Below are 14,312 nucleotides of genomic sequence, written 5' to 3'. Positions count from 1 at the left end.
TGTGTAAGGGCTATTTGACCAAGAAGGAGAGTGATGGGGTGCTACGCCAGATGACCTGGCCTCCACAGTCGCCAGACCCGAACCCAATCGAGTTGGTTTGGGGTGAGCTGGACCGCAGAGTGAAGGCAAAAGGGCCAACAAGTGCTAAGCATCTCTGGGAACGCCTTCAAGATTGTTGATTCCCGGTGACTACCTCTTGAAGCTCATCAAGAGAATGCCAAGAGTGTGCAAAGCAGTCATCAACGCAAAAGGTGACTACTTTGAAGAACCTAGAATATAAGACATAATTTCAGTTGTTTCACACTTTTTTGTTAAGTATATAACTCCACATGTGTTAATTCATAGTTTTGATGCCTTCAGTGCGAATGTGCAATTTTCATAGTCATGAAAATACAGAAAAATCTTTAAATGAGAAGGTGTGTCCAAACTTTTGGTCTGTACTGTACATATATCTATCTATCTATCTATATATCGTACACTATCTACACAGAATATCACATAACCATGCGCTGGTCCCGGCCAATGCTCAGATGGATATAATCAGATATGAAGTTTCTTCTTATCACTTACTTAGAAAGTTAAAAAAAATTAATACAAGAATATGTTTAATTATCCAATCCGCAAATTCACAAAATACTTTTTTTTTTTTTCAGAGCCAGACTGATAATTAGCACCTGCTGACAGTTTCCAGAGGTCTGCTCCATCTGTACTATAACATGCATCACTTATGTATCAGCACCTGCTGACAGTTTCCAGAGGTCTGCTCCATCTGTAGTAGCATGGATCAGCACCTGCTGACAGTTTCCAGAGGTCTGCTCCATCGGTAGTAGCATGCATTCCTGATGGATCAGCACCTGCTGACAGTTTCCAGAGGTCTGCTCCATCTGTAGTAGCATCTATCACTGATGGATCAGCACCTGCTGACAGTTTCCAGGTCAGCTCCATCTGTAGTAACATGTATCACTGATGGATAAGCACCTGCTGACAGTTTCCAGGTCTGCTCCACCTGTAGTAGCATCTATCACTGATGGATCAGCACCTGCTGACAGTTTCCAGGTCTGCTCCACCTGTAGTAGCATCTATCACTGATGGATCTGCACCTGCTGACAGTTTCCAGGTCTGCTCCACCTGTAGTAGCATCTATCACTGATGGATCAGCACCTGCTGACACAGTTTCCAGGTCTGCTCCACCAGTAGTAGTATCTATCACTGATGGATCTGCACCTGCTGACAGTTTCCAGAGGTCTGCTCCATCTGTAGTAGCATCTATCACTGATGGATCTGCACCTGCTGACAGTTTCCAGGTCTGCTCCACCTGTAGTAGCATCTATCACTGATGGATCAGCACCTGCTGACACAGTTTCCAGGTCTGCTCCACCAGTAGTAGTATCTATCACTGATGGATCTGCACCTGCTGACAGTTTCCAGAGGTCTGCTCCATCTGTAGTAACATCTATCACTGATGGATCTGCACCTGCTGACAGTTTCCAGAGGTCTGCTCCACCTGTAGTAACATCTATCACTGATGGATCTGCACCTGCTGACAGTTTCCAGGTCTGCTCCACCTGTAGTAACATGTCACTGATGGATCAGCACCTGCTGACAGTTTCCAGGTCTGCTCCATCTGTAGTAGCATCTATCACTGATGGATCTGCACCTGCTGACAGTTTCCAGGTCTGCTCCATCTGTAGTAGCATCTATCACTGATGGATCTGCACCTGCTGACAGTTTCCAGAGGTCTGCTCCATCTGTAGTAGCATCTATCACTGATGGATCAGCACCTGCTGACAGTTTCCAGGTCTGCTCCATCTGTAGTAGCATCTATCACTGATGGATCAGCACCTGCTGACAGTTTCCAGCTCTGCTCCATCTGTAGTAGCATCTATCACTGATGGATCTGCACCTGCTGACAGTTTCCAGCTCTGCTCCATCTGTAGTAGCATCTATCACTGATGGATCAGCACCTGCTGACAGTTTCCAGGTCTGCTCCATCTGTAGTAACATGTCACTGATGGATCAGCACCTGCTGACAGTTTCCAGCTCTGCTCCATCTGTAGTAGCATCTATCACTGATGGATCAGCACCTGCTGACAGTTTCCAGCTCTGCTCCATCTGTAGTAGCATCTATCACTGATGGATCAGCACCTGCTGACAGTTTCCAGGTCTGCTCCATCTGTAGTAACATGTCACTGATGGATCAGCACCTGCTGACAGTTTCCAGCTCTGCTCCATCTGTAGTAGCATCTATCACTGATGGATCAGCACCTGCTGACAGTTTCCAGCTCTGCTCCATCTGTAGTAACACGTATCACTGATGGATCAGCACCTGCTGACAGTTTCCAGCTCTGCTCCATCTGTAGTAACATGTCACTGATGGATCAGCACCTGCTGACAGTTTCCAGCTCTGCTCCATCTGTAGTAGCATCTATCACTGATGGATCAGCACCTGCTGACAGTTTCCAGCTCTGCTCCATCTGTAGTAACACGTATCACTGATGGATCAGCACCTGCTGACAGTTTCCAGCTCTGCTCCATCTGGAGTAACATGTCACTGATGGATCTGCACCTGCTGACAGTTTCCAGCTCTGCTCCATCTGTAGTAGCATCTATCAGACACGCATGAATGTCCTAGTCAGCGGTTGCTCCAAGCATCCTAGCAGATGGCAGCGCTGTGCTCCGCGGCACTGTGGCAGGATGCCGGGCTGTGATGGGGAGATCAGGTGTCAGCAGGACGGTGACAGCGGCGCACACATCTGCAGGCTGTCCGCGGCATGCAGCGCCCAGTGACATCATGCACAGCTGTCCCCCAGGCCCTGCTGCTCCTCCCCATGCTCTGCCAGCTCAGGGGTCCCACGTATCCCAGCCGCCCTTGCAGCTCCATCACTGCTCTCACCTCCCGGAGGCTCCATGCCGCCTACACTCCTGCTCCCTCTTTCCGTGATCCCGGCGCAGGGGCACGTCCGCACCGGGGCGGGACCTTACGTCACTTCCGGAACCTCCTCCCCCCTCCTTGCACCGGCGGTATTCATGGCAACTGCGCCACCACCGTGACGGGGCGCTGGGATTGTCATGACGTCATGGTGTAGAGGGGAAAGCCCGGATGGAGGACACAACCTCTCCGGCGCTCAGTGTGAGGAGAATGGGCTGCTGCAGAACAGCTGCTGCAGTTGCCAATAGCAACCTATCAAATCACTGCTTTCATTTTCTAATCTGCACTGGATGCAGGCTTGGTTGCCATGGGTAACGCCGCCATTTTCTGCCCAATAGCCCAGGGGGACAACTGGGAATTTTGGTGTTTTCTAGGCAGCTTGTTATGAAAATCACTTGTATTCTTACTGACAGATTGTAAAATCACAACAAATAATAAACATTATAAGTTATACATGTCTATAACTGATAGCAACACGAAGGAGCGGAAACAGGACACTGAGGAGATTGTGCACGGTCAGAAAAGAGACCGTGTCTTAGGCTACGTTCACATTTGCGTTCCGTCGGGCGCAACCGCGGCAACGCATGCGTCATGCGCCCCTATATTTAACGGGGGCGCATGGACATGCGTTGTCTTGCGTTTTGTGACGCATGCGTCATTTTTGGCACAAGCGTCAGGGCGCAGAGGATGCTGCATGTTGCATTTTTTTTGCATCCAAAATCAAGCCAAAAATTGACGCACAATGTGTTTTTGCATGCGTTGAGCGTTGCGTCACCGATGCAACGCCCAACAGCGCAAATGTGAACGTAGCCTTAGAGATGCTGGAAACAAGAAAGTAACGTCCCAAGCAGGCTATGCGCACACCGACTCTTTGCGCTCTGTGGGGTATTTTTTTTTTTACCAAAAACTGAGCAGAACCTTCCACTTGGTTTCTACCTCAAAAAAACTCCAAATACTCCGTGTGCTCGTAGCCAAAGGGTGTGTTCACACTGAGTCCTTTCGTTGAGTTTTTGAAGCCGAAACTCATATTTTGTAGGAGAATTTTACAGAGTTTCTGCTCATTTTCTGATCCAAAAACTCAATATATTCAGTGTGCACAAAACGTCTTTTTTTTGGCTGATTTGCCTGAAACCCATCTGAAAAAGCATTAAAAAAATAACGAACATATCAACAAAAATGTAAAACGAGTTTTTGTGCATATGTTTTCCATCTTTTGTAATTTCTATAATCACTTTACCCTTTGAAAGCCACAAATGGCTAAAAGTAGTGACTCGACCATTCTTCTGGAAGCTTCCGCTTGGATGCTGCCACAATATTATATATAAAATTAAAAAAATTGTGCCGGAGTCAAAACGGCTGCAAAAAAAGGACAAATCGTCAAAGAAGGCGCTTCAGGGGGTTTTTTTTTCTGCTTCAAAAACTATGGCAGTACGCCAGCATCTATAATGTGCTGTTTATTTGCTGCGGTTTTTTGTGGCGTTTTTTTTTTCAGACGGATTTCATGTGTGCTTTGTCTTCTACAGTACATGTAAGGCTACGTTCACATTAGCGTTTCCCGACGCAGCGTCGGGCAACGCTGCGGCGACGCATGCGTCATGCGCCCCTATATTTAACATGGGGGGCGCATGGACATGCGTTGTGCTGCGTTTTGTGACGCATGCGGTTTTTTTGCCGCAAGCGTAGGGCGCAGAGGACGCAGCAAGTTGCATTTTTTTTGCGTCCATTTTTCGGCAAAAAAGGACGCATGCGTCGCAAAACACAGCGTTTTAGCATGCGTTTTGTTGCGTTTTTGTTTGCGTTGTGCGGTGCGTCGCCGACGCAGTCCCGCACAACGCAAATGTGAACGTAGCCTTAGTTTTAGCAACCAGAAACCTACCCAACAGAAATGTTATGCTGCATTTTTTTTTTATTATTATTTCAGTGAGTAAAAAGAGTAAAAAGAAAGAACTGACAGGCTGCAGATTTTAAAGAAAGCTCGAGTGCTCAAATTAAGTTTTTAAAAAAGCAGCGTGTGAATAATTCCGAAAATTTCAACTTCTTTTCCATTCAGAAAATATACATAAAAAAAAAATGCAAAAAACATCACGTATCATCATAGGAATACGCTAGGTTTTTGTGTGTGACTTTTTCAGGTGGAAACCACCTGAAAAAGCTTTCAGAAAATGCTCGAAAGAATGAACATATACATTTCTATGACAGAACGACTTGCTGTGCTATGTCTGGGCTTTGGAACATCTTTTAGTAACTTCAGATTTCTAAAAATGTGGTTAAAAGGTCAATTATTCTGGTGTTTTACGCTCAGAAGTCTCTCTGCACTTTAGATACAATTCAATGGGAAAGCTCAAGATGCCTGGAAGACGACCGGATGTTTTTTAATCTTTTTTCCATCATTTTTGCTGAAAAAAAAAAACACTTGGTGGCCACTCTCACACGTCCAGATAATTCCGGTACCGGAAAAATCGGTACCAGAATTATCCGTGTCCGTGCGTTTATGGGGCACATCAGTGTGGCACACGTGCGGCATCCGTGTGCCGCCCGTGTGCCGACTGAGGACCACACGCACCGTGCAGGAGACAGCGCTACAGTTAAGCTCTGTCCCCTGCATCTGGTGCTGAAGCCGCTATTCATTTCTTCTCTCCAGCATCGTTCGCTGGAGAGAAGATATGAAAAATCTTTTTTTTTTTTTTTTTGAGTTGGGTTTTAAAAAAAAGATCCCTGTCCCCAATCCCCTCCCATCCCCTGTATGCCCCCCCCCCCCCCCCCCCCCCCGCTGTTAATGAAATACTTACCCGGCTCCCTCGCTGGCGCTGCTTCCTGTCCTCGCCGCAGCTTCTCCTGTATGAGCGGTCACGTGGTGCCGCCTATTACAGTGATGAATATGCGGCTCCACCTCCCATAGGGAGCTATTTTTTTTGAGGGGGGGAGTTAGTTTTTGCGCCATTCATTGTGTGGTCAACATGACCTGGAAATATGATTCTTCAGGTCAATATGAATGTGATATCAAACTTGTGTCCTTTTTTATATTTTATTGGTTATAAAAATTAAAAACCTTTTCAAAAATGAGTTTTTTGTAGCCATTTTCTGCAACTAGTAACTTTTTTATTTTTCTTGCAGTAGAGTCATGTAAAGGCTTGTTTTTTGTGTGGTGTCCTGGCATTTTTACTGATACTATACTATTCTGGTGCATATACAATGTGTTGATAGCTTTTTATTTAAGACTTGCAACAACCAAATAATGGCAATTCTACTATCTTTTTTATTTTTTATCTTTACAGTGTTTACCCTACAGGTTAATTACGGTACTTTTATATTTTGATGGGCCCGACTTTTACAGATGCAGTAACGTAGTAACATAGTAACATAGTTAGTAAGGCCGAAAAAAGACATTTGTCCATCCAGTTCAGCCTATATTCCGTCATAATAAATCCCCAGTAAAATGTAATATGTTTATTTTAAAATTTATCTTTATAATAAGGAAACGGGAATGATTACAATTTTTAATTTTTCTATTTTACATTTATAAATACATTTTTTCAATTATTTTATTGTGTTCTTTAGTCCCCTTAAGGCACTTGCAATCATTTGATCGCTGCAAATCAAGGTCTCCTGTGACATCCACATAGAATTTCTTGGTGTAATAATGAGCAGTACAGAAGGAGTCAAGCTGAGGAGCACTGGCTATAGAAAACCAATGGCGACAAACTCACTTAAGCACCCTGAAAGTTTCCATCCACATTGTACAAAGAAAGTGGCATACTATGCTCAATTTATATCTGTTAGGAGAATTATTAGAGAAGATAGCAGTTTTGTAGACTGCTACAAATATGTTACTTAAATAGAGCTCATTCACACATCAGTGAATTTTCGCAAATGCTAAAACGGTCCGAGTTTCAACAGTGTTTGTGATCAGAGTGTCCTCAGACTTTGGTCAGTTTTTTACCAAAAGAGTTTGGTCGGAGCTACCTCATATTTTATCTGATGGAAAAAAAGAACTGATGGAGGTTTCTCAAGTTTCTTTTATAAAATGGTCAATGAAAAACAGATGGCATCTGAATGCTGTCCGATTTTTTTCATGGATCCATAGACTTGTATTGACGAGTTTGATCCGACGCTCAGATAAATATCGTACAAGTCTCGGTGTTTATGTGAGGACCACTCGGTCCACGTAAAGTATTGGACATGTGGACAGCCCCATAGACAAACGGTACGAGTGCTGTCCGTAAGGCTCCATCACACTTTAGTTTTTCGTCATATGGGGAACCGTGTGTGGAATAAATGCTAGTGGAGAATTAGTGAGCTCATAAATCTCAGTAAGCGGGACATAGCATCAAAGTTATTGTTTAGTAGATCATTAAAATGATAAAACCAGTTTTATTACTGACTAACAGACCTCACATCTCCACCATACAATTTATGTATACAGACTTTGGTGATGGACTCTATTGCATATGTATATCTTGGCACCGTGCACTTTAGAGCTCTTTCACATGTCCTGATATTTCCGGTACCGGAAAAAACAGTACCGGAGATATCAATGTCAGTGTGTATATGTGTATAATACCTGTAGCAACTGTATGCCATATCAGTACCATATGAACCGATGCCTGGGAATCAGTGGTACTGTTCGTGCTGTTCCCCGGTGCCAGGTGCTGAATACAGCTAACATTATTGAACATGCTCACGCTGCGATCAGTGCTAGCAGGAGACAATGTTGAGACTTGTATTTAGCTAACAGCGAGAGCAGGCAGTGGCTGATGTGAGTATTCATCAGCTGCCGCCTGCGCTATAAATACATTTTAAAAAATGGTTCCCCTGTAATTTTGATAACCAGTCAGGCAAAACTGACAGCTACGGACTGGATCCCTCAGCTGTCAGCTTTAGCAAGGCTAGTTATCAAGAATAGAGGGGTCCCACACCTTTTTTTTTCATTATTCAAATAAATAATAAAAAAAAAATGGCGTGGAGTTCCCCCATTTTTGACAGTCACCAAGCTAAAGCAGACAGCTGGGGGCTGGTATTCCCAGGCTGGTAAGGGGCCATGGATATTGGCCCCCCAGCCTAAAAGTAGTAGCCCGCAGCTGCCCAGAAAAGGCGCATCGATGGTATTAGATGCGCCAATTATGGCACTTTGCCAGTCTCTTCCCACGTGCCCTGTAGTGGTGGCAAGTAAGGTTCATATTTGTGGGGTTGATGTCACCTTTTTATAGTCAGGTGACATCAAGCCCACGGCTTAGTAATAGAGAAGCGTCTATAAGACACCTATCCATTACTAATCCTATAGTTACATGGTAAATAAGGACACAGCCGGAATAAAGTCCTGTATTTGAAATAAAAACAAAACACACTTTTTCCTTTTTATCTAAAAATAACAAACATTGTTAAACTCACCTTACACCCATTCCGAACAGTAAAGCTGATTCCCAGTCATCAGTACGTGTCACACTGACACTGCCCATATGCAGGACGTTTTGTGTCCCATGCTGTTGATAAAAAACGGACATGTTAGTGTGTTTTGCTCACAGACTCAAGCTCCATGGAAACTCACTGACATGTGCGCAGACCCATTCACTTGTATGGGTCTACATGTGTGTCTGTGGTACATGTAAAAACAGTCACCACACGTAGCGGACATGCTGACGTCTGAAGGACGCCTTAGATAGACACAAAAGAGTGAAACTATTATTGGGAGACTTAAAATCCATCCAATTTGTTTTGGAATTATACAATATCGACTGATGCACTTGGAATACTTGTATTCATATATTTGCGTTATTTTTGTTTAAGGTGGATTTAAACATTATCTTAGTTTTATACAGTGGCTCGCGAAAGTATTCACCCCCTTGGCTTATTACCTATTTGGTTACATTACAACCTGTGTTTAAATATTTTTGTAATCTGATTTGTGTGTGATGCATCAGCACTAAATAGTCTACATTGGTGAAGAGAATTAAGAAAATATAGTCATAAATTACATTTATGGCATCAAATAACTAAAAATTGGCATGTGCATATGTATTCACCCCTTTTGCTATGATGGCCCTAATAATTTCTGGTGGAAGCAATTCTCTTCATAAGTCTCATGCTTAGTGACAGGACGTCCACCTGTGTGGAATCTAAGTGTCACATGTCGGTCAGTATATACACTTTACCTTTCTGAAAGGCCACAGAGGCTGCAGCACCATTAACAAGAGGCACCACTAACCAAACACCATGAAGACCAAGAAGATCTCCAAACACGTCAGGGACAAAGTTGTTGAGAAGCACAAGTCGGGGTTGGGTTATAAAAAAGATATCCTAATCTCGGATGATCCCCCGAACCACCATGAAATACATTATCATCAAATGGGAAGAACATGGTACCACAAAAACAAACCTGCCAGGAGACCTAAACTCTCAGCCCAGACAAGGAGGACATTAATCAGTTAGGCGGCACAGAGACCAAAGGTAACCCTGAAGGAGCTACAGAGTTTCCAAGCAAAGACTGGAGGATCTGTCCATACGACAACAATTAGCCGTACACTCCGTAGAGGTGGCCTTTATTGAAGAGTGGCTAGATTTAGGGTATGTGCACACGTTGCGGATTCTCTGCGGATCCGCAGCGTTTTTTGCGGTGCAGAAACACTGCAGATCTGCAATTGATTTACAGTACAATGTAAATCAATGAGAAAAAAAAAATGCTGTGCACACTTTGGGGAAAATCCGCTGCAGAAATGCTGCGGTTTAAAAGAAGTAGCCTGTCACTTCTTTTTTGTGAATCTGCAGCATTGTTGTACCCATTCCATTATAGAAATCCGCAGGAGTAAAAAACGGAGCAAATCCGCAAGAAAAACGCACAAAAAACGCTGCAAAACCGCACAAAAAAACGCGACAAATCCACAGGAGCATTTTCTGCCAGGAGAGGCAGAATCTGCACCAGAAATGCCTAAGGCTAATCCGCAACGTGTGCACATAGCCTTAAGCCTTTACTTATACACAAAAATGTTTAAATATATCTCAAGGCACGGTGCACATAGCAATTGTACATGGGAGGAGAGAATATATATATATATATATATATATATCTATAACCACCAATGTGCACCAATGGAAGGTGTATCAGACAAATCGGGAAAACATAGAAAAAACGAAGAAAAAAACGAAACAAAGTCCAAAATGCAGTATAAATTGCAAAATTTATTAAAATATATATAATATAGTGTAACGGTGGGAAAAAAATACCATAAAAAGCACAACACCAGGGACATGTAAATGGCAGCACTAAAAATAAGTTAAATATATAACCACAGTGTAAGAACAACATATATGTGCATACCTGTGTCAATAAGCCATAAAATATATAGCAAGCAAATTTACCAAATTAATATTATAAAGTGCACGTGCAAATTTAATTAATTGGTGGCAAAAAGGAGACCGAATAGAGATGCTGATAATAAATATTGGTGCAATCTATTGGCACTAAATCCGGCCGGTATATAGTATAATAGTCATAGTGACCAGTGAGCTATAAAGCACCCAGCGGGCAAGCAAACAAAAAAAAAAAAATGCCCCCCCCCCAAAAAAAAAAAACAGAATAAAAATCGGAGTAGAGGTCAAAAAGAAGCCACCTGGTATTACCTGCTGAATGGGATGAACGTCCCTGGGATGTGCCGAACCCCGACGCGCATTTCGGCGTCTGCCTTCGTCAGACCCCTGACGAAGGCAGACGCCGAAATGCGCGTCGGGGTTCGGCACATCCCAGAGACGTTCATCCCATTCAGCAGGTAATAGACGAAGGCAGACGCCGAAATGCGCGTCGGGGTTCGGCACATCCCAGGGACGTTCATCCCATTCAGCAGGTAATACCAGGTGGCTTCTTTTTGACCTCTACTCCGATTTTTATTTTGTTTTTTGAGGGGCATTTTTTTTTTTGTTTGCTTGCCCGCTGGGTGCTTTATAGCTCACTGGTCACTATGACTATTATACTATATACCGGCCGGATTTAGCGCCAATAGATTGCACCAATATTTATTATCAGCATCTCTATTCGGTCTCCTTTTTGCCACCAATTAACTAAATTTGCACGTGCACTTTATAATATTCATTTGGTAAATCTGCTTGCTATATATTTTATGGCTTATTGACACAGATATGCACATATATGTTGTTCTTACACTGTGGTTATATATTTAACTTATTTTTAGTGCTGCCATTTACATGTCCCTGGTGTTGTGCTTTTTATGGTATTTTTTTCCCACCGTTACACTATATTATATATATTTTAATAAATATTGTAATTTATACTGCATTTTGGACTTTGTTTCGTTTTTTTCTTCGTGTTTTTATACACAAAAATGGTAAGGCTCATTTTGAGTTTTCCAAAAGATATGGGGTAGCCTCCTCGTATGTTTTGTAGAAGGCGCTGTGGTCATATGAGACCATTATTTAATTTTTTGGCCATCAAGGTAAACACTATCTGGTGCCAAACCAACACTCCAAACAACAAAAACAACACACAAACAAACAACACACCAACAAATCAACCACACAAACCATCACTCCAAGAACACTTTCCCCACAATGAAACATGGTGGTGGCAGCATCATGCTGTGGGGATGTTTTTTGGCGACAGGGAAAATGGTCTGGTTGAGAGGAATATGGATGATACAAAATCTAGGGATACGCTTGAGTAATACTTGTGTCGGTCTGTCAGTGATTTCAGACTTGGACGGAGGTTCTCCTTCCAGCAAGACAATGACCTAAACCATACAGCTAAAGCAACACTCGAGTGGCTTGAGAGGAAATGTGTAAATATTTTGGAGTGGCCTAATCAAAGCCCGGACCTTCATCCAATGGAGAATCTGTGGTCAGACTTGAAGACTGCTGTTCACCAGAGGAAACCATCTAACTTGAAGGAACTGGAACAGTTTTACCTTGAGGAATGGGCAAAAGTCCCAGTGGCGAGATGTGGAAAGCTCATAGAGACTTATCCAAAGTGACTTGCAGCTGTAATTGATGCAAAAGGAGGCTCTACAAAGTACTGACTTTTGGGGCGTGAATAGTTATGCACACTGAAGTTTTCAGTTATTTTCTCCTATTTGTTGTTTGTTTCACAAGAAAAAGAAAGCCAAATGTTCACAGTTGTAGGCATGTGATGCAAACCCTCCAAAAAATACTGAAATTCTAGGTTGTGAGGAAGCAAAACACGAAAAATGCCAAGGGGGTGAATACTTCTGCAAACCGCTGTATGTCCAGTGGTTCACATAGTTTACAGTCATAAGGAAACAGTTTCTGTGCATAGTAATCATTGTTGTTGTATTCCTTATACCATGACCAATCACCTTTACATCTTCTATGGCATTTTTGATTAAATCTCCATTTCTAATTGTCTTTCAATTTGATCTTGCCCTTTAATAAAGATAATTACTATTTTCATGTGCAGCTTGTGGTCATTACTATGGGTTCATATATTGCATTTATGACTACAATTCAATAACTTGGCCTGCCTGTGTGGCCCAGCGGCTTGATGACTTTTTTGCAGGTTTATAAACAAACAAATGTGACCAACGCTTCATAAGTCCATATTCGGACGTCCGTTTTTCACGTACGTTCTATCCATAGTTTTCACAGATCTTGGCCTTTTTTTGCTATTTTATGAATATGATTATTAACATTAGACAAATATTTATCAAATAGTATTAGTTGATGAATCTGGCACAATGTAAGACTGTCTAGTTTATTTAACTTTGCACCTAGAATTAAGCCCCCGTACACATGAGACTAATGTTGGCCGAACCCACCAATATCGATGAGCGAATGTGCACGAGAGCGCCAGCTGCCTGATTGTCGGAGAAATTGTTGATGGGGCAGGTATCTTTTGGTGTTTGTATGCTCTGCCTGCATTCTTTCAATGTTTTGTGATTGATTGACTTGTTGGATGGGATTTTAGTTACCGTGTGACCATTCCACGTAATTTAACAGTTTATACTATGGGTAAGGCCGGACTCCACAATGCATAGGACAACTGCGTATTTCTCTTGTATGAGCTGTGTGAACATGATGGAGTTTCTAAATGGTTGAGAAAAAGTTTTAAAGAAGAGAAATATATATTTTTTTTTCTGTTCCACACCTCTGTATCCTTACTTACCTGGATTGCCATGCTTTAATGTGCAGGAGAGTTATGCTGCCCTCTGCTGGTGGTACCCAGTAAAGCCTCAGGACAAAATTGGGAAGTAAGAGGCATCACTAGGGCTGTGGCACTGTCTAAGAACTGTATTTTATTTTTTTTAAATATAATATGAACATTCTGAATAAAAAAAAACTTTAATACATTGTTTTGCATAATGCAGTAAAGATAGACCAGTTTGCAAAAATAAATAAACAGTTTTCAGAACAAAACAAAGTTTTGTTATTCATTTTTAAAATATGAATCTGTTTTTGTCATAGATGGCTAAACTTAATGAAGAATAATTATTTGTAAATAGCTTTCACCGTGCCTCAACATTACCTTTACATGTACTGTGACTTCCTTTGTAATTGTTACACTCCTTTCAGTAATTGTTCTGTGAAGAACGCCATGGGAAAACAAGCTATAGTAAATGTAGGGAACAAAGGAAATGATCTAACAGCCAGAAAACAATGTAAATAGCTGAAATGAACGGGGATGTATAGTTTTTTCAACCCGTGTGTTTTTCAATGCTACAATGTATCTGAAAATTTATAAATAAATAAATTAAGCAATGTGGCAACATTTTTCTTCTGGGTATTCATCTCCTCTGCTGACCTACAGTACAGACCAAACGTTTGGACACACCTTCTCATTTAAAGATTTTTCTGTATTTTCATGACTATGAAAATTGTACATTCACACTGAAGGCATCAAAACTATGAATTAACACATGTGGAATTATACACTTAACATAAAAGTGTGAAACAACTGAAATTATGTCTTATATTCTAGGTTCTTCACAGTAGCCACCTTTTGCTTTGATGACTGCTTTGCACACTCTTGGCATTCTCTTGATGAGCTTCATGAGGTAGTCACCGGGAATGGTTTTCACTTCACAGGTGTGCCCTGTCAGGTTTAATAAGTGGGATTTCTTGCCTTATAAATGGAGTTGGGACCATCAGTTGTGTTGTGCAGAAGTCTGGTGGATACACAGCTGATAGTCCTACTGAATAGACTGTTAGAATTTGTATTATGGCAAGAAAAAAGCAGCTAAGTAAAGAAAAACGAGTGGCCATCATTACTTTAAGAAATGAAGGTTAGTCAGTCAGAAAAATTGTGAAAACTTTGAAAGTGCCCCCAAGTGCAGTTGCTAAACCCATCAAGCGCTACAAAGAAACTGGCTCACATGAGGACCGCCCCAGGAAAGGAAGACCAAGAGTCACCTCTGCTTCTGAGGAT

General features: G+C 42.1%; 1 protein-coding gene across 1 annotated transcript in view; it reads right to left on the bottom strand.

The window, feature by feature from the left end:
- DAGLA (diacylglycerol lipase alpha) overlaps positions 1-2,990 on the bottom strand; it is a 49,221-nt gene extending 46,231 nt beyond the window's left edge. Inside the window, exon 1 of the mRNA XM_069739756.1 lies at positions 2,894-2,990. The gene's annotated coding sequence lies outside the window, so the exon portion shown is untranslated. The remainder of the gene's footprint in view (positions 1-2,893) is intronic.
- Between the last annotated feature and the right edge of the window lie 11,322 nt (positions 2,991-14,312).

The sequence above is a fragment of the Ranitomeya imitator genome, chromosome 9, assembly GCF_032444005.1.
Source record: "Ranitomeya imitator isolate aRanImi1 chromosome 9, aRanImi1.pri, whole genome shotgun sequence".
NCBI lineage: Eukaryota > Metazoa > Chordata > Amphibia > Anura > Dendrobatidae > Ranitomeya > Ranitomeya imitator.
The sequence above is the reverse complement of the archived record's forward strand: the minus strand, read 5'-3'. Positions and strand labels throughout refer to the sequence as shown.